Source organism: Oryctolagus cuniculus, chromosome 10, assembly GCF_964237555.1.
Source record: "Oryctolagus cuniculus chromosome 10, mOryCun1.1, whole genome shotgun sequence".
Taxonomy (NCBI): Eukaryota; Metazoa; Chordata; class Mammalia; order Lagomorpha; family Leporidae; genus Oryctolagus; species Oryctolagus cuniculus.
In genome coordinates, this window is record NC_091441.1 from 33,084,215 (window position 1) to 33,087,630 (window position 3,416).

Sequence of the window (3,416 nt, forward strand, 5' to 3'; positions counted from 1 at the left end):
CAGAAAGCAGAGAGATAGGGAACATTCTCATTCTTCCTATTTTCCTCTTTTTATTTGTTTACTTACTTATTTATTTAAAATACTTATTTAAAATATTTATTTATTTGAAAGGTAGAGTTACAGAGAGAGATAAGAGAGGGAAAAAGAGAGAGAGAGATCTTCCATTTATTGGTTCACTATTCAGATGGCCACAACAGCGAGGGTTGGGACAGGCTGAAGCAGGAACCAGGAGCTTCATCTGAGTCTCCTGTGTGGGTGCAGTGGTCCAAACATATACTCTGTCTCGGGTTTATTTTTCCCAGGCCATTAGGGAGCTGGATTGGAAGTGGGGCAGCTAGGATACAAACTGGCACTCTTATGAGATTGTAGGTTTTGACTTGACTTACTATGCCACAATTCCCACCCCACTTCTCTTTTTATTTTTATTTTAAGATTTATTTTATTTATTGAAAGGCACTGTTACAGAGAGGGTGAAAGGCAAGCAGAGAGAGACACATAGAGAGAATCTTCCATCCCTGGTTCACTCTCCAAATAGCTTCAACAGCCAGGGATGGGCCAGACTGAAATCAGGAGCCAGAAGCTTCTTCCTGGTCTTCCATGTGGGTGCAGGGGCCCAAGCATTTGGGTCATCCTCCTTTGCTTTCCCAGGCCCATCAGCAGGGAACTGGATAGGAAGTAGAACAGCAGGAACGTGAACCAGTGCCCATATGGGATGCCAGCATTACAGGTGGCAGCTTGACCCACTATGCCACAACGCATACCCCCTCTCCTCCCCGCCACCTCACCTTCTCTTTTTAAAGCTATCATGATTCAATTGTAGCACCTCCATTCTAGCACTTTATTCCAATCTAATCATTTCCTAAAGGCCCTGCCTTCAGCTGTCCCATATGAATTAAGTCTCTACCATTTGCCCATTAACCATTAATTTCTTATGCTTAGGACATTAACTATCTGCATGAGTTGAGAAGCCAAGTTTTGTTCAAACTGTAGCAATTATCTTTAGGATGCTTGAATCCATGATGATCGGAGACTGGAGATTGTTCTGTAACTGTGCTTTTGTTTTGATTTGCTTTTGATATTTCTGTCTGATTTGTTATTCAGGTTGTACTTGTGACAAAAAATTGGGATATAGTCCCCTCTTCTCTGAAGAAGTTATATAACATAGAGGTTATGCTTTTTCTAAAATTTTTGAAAGAATTCACCAGTAAAGTTATCTAGGCCTGATGTCTTTGGAAGTTTTAAATACAAATTTTGTAAAAGTGTAAATGTTTGGATACAAAGCTTCAAGCATATCAAACATTATTTAAAATGTATTTATATAATACTATAGTAGATCACTAGTAGATCATATTTCTAATTGCAACTTTATGACAATGAACAACAATTCCATATTCACCCCACTCCCAGACCCTGGCAGCCACTCTTCAAGTATCTGGCTATGGGCTTGTCTATTTTCAATACTTCATGTCAATGGAATTATGCAATATTTATCCCCTGTAACTGATTAATTCCACTTAGCATAATGTTCTCCAAGGTTAACCACGATGTTACATAAGACAGGATTCTCTTCTGTTTTTAAGGTTGAATAATGTTGCACTGTAAGTGTATACTATAATCTCTTTATGCATTCATCTATCAGTAGACATTTGGTTATTTTGATATCTTGGCTATTATTAATAACACTATAATGAACATAAGAATGTTAATAGCTATTCAAGCCCTGATTTTAATTCTTTTGTGTATATATGTATTCACAACTGGGACTGCAGCATCATATGGTTGTTCTATTATTGTTTTTAAAGGACCTCCATGCTGGTTTCATTAGAAGCTGCACTATTTGATTTTCCACCAATGATATTGACCTATTTGGATGATTTTTAATTTGCTCTTCTATTATCTTTAAGTGGCTGTTTCATTGAGAAAATTATTTCTTTACATTCATACACAATCGCTTCTCGGCCTTTTGGCTAAGATCAAGCATAATATCTTTACATTCGCACTGTTAAGTTTATTGGTATAAGGCTTCATAGTAATGTTTTACCTATAGTGTGTATAGAATCCTTCATACACACACACAAACATTATGAATATATGTTTGAAATTTATCTTTTGGGCTGAATCTTCATGGTTGCTCTAAAATCAGTTCAAAACTCAACAGTTGACTCTAAATTTTTGTATTATATATCCACTTTCTACTTCATTGATTTATCAACTTAATCTTCCCTATTTCTGTAGTTTTTATTCTAATTTCCTTTTAGTTTGATTTGCTGTTTCTTTTCACAAATTTTCAACCTTCATTTCTTTTGTCTTCTAATGCTTGCATTTAAGGTAGGATGACTCAACCCTGGTGCTCTTTCCATATTGGCTCAGGTGATTTTTGATGCATTGTAGAATTTCAGGCCTTAACCAGTACATACTATTAGCATTCCCCAAATTACAGCCAAAATTGCCTCCAGATATTTCCAGATGTCCTTTTAGTGGTAAAATTAGCCTTGATTGAGAATCATTGATTAAGTCAACACATTCCCCTCTAATAACATAAGGTGTGTTATTTCCTTTCGGCACCAGATTTTTTTTATGCTTACTTATTTGTTTTCTTCTACTTGTTAGTGCAGACAGAAAGAGAAAGAGAAAGAGAAAGAGAAAGAGAAAGAGAAAGAGAAAGAGAGAGAGAGAGAGAGAGAGAGAGAGAGAGAGAGAGAGAAAGAGACTTTCCTTCTATGGGTTCACTTCCAAATGCTAAGAAAAGCCAAGACTGGGTCTGGAGTTTAGATTTTCCTAGTCTATTTTTGGTATATGTACTTTGAGTCTCTTGTTATTCATATAAAGAGAAAATATTTCATATATACAATTTTAAACACATAATGATACTTCCCACCCTTCCTGCAACCCTCCTTCCTCCTTTTTTCATTTCATTTTATTTTTAATATTCTTTTATTCTTCCTGGTTTATTGATCCCTTTCTCTTTGGTAAAACTTGCATTAAAGCTCACTGTGTCTGGTATTAGTTGTTAGCATAAGAATGTCATATATTTTCTTAACATTTCACCTGTAATTTTCATCAAAATATAGAAAACTTAATTTTTGTAAATTGAAGTTTTTGAAACTCTGTATTTATTGGAATACTCAGTTGATTTACACAAATGAAATTATAGATAACCTTGACTTTATAGCTATCATTTAACAGGTGTTTTGAATTTGTTACTCATTTTTATTATTCCTTGGTTTTTCCTTCTGGATTTTTGGGGACTCATAAATTTTAGATTGAGTTTGATGTTGCTTGTTAATCTAGTCTATCTTGGTCATTATACCGTTGATCATTTCCTCATGTAGTATGTAATTTGGCTGAGAGATTCTTTTACTTTTATATCAGAGATAGTAGGACTCAAGCTTTTACTAGGTTATGGATATAGTACC

General features: G+C 35.1%; 1 pseudogene; it reads left to right on the forward strand.

Moving 5' to 3' along the window:
- The first annotated feature begins 1,947 nt into the window (after positions 1–1,947).
- On the forward strand, positions 1,948–2,106 carry LOC127492506 (U2 spliceosomal RNA; annotated as a pseudogene).
- The last annotated feature ends 1,310 nt before the right edge of the window (positions 2,107–3,416 follow it).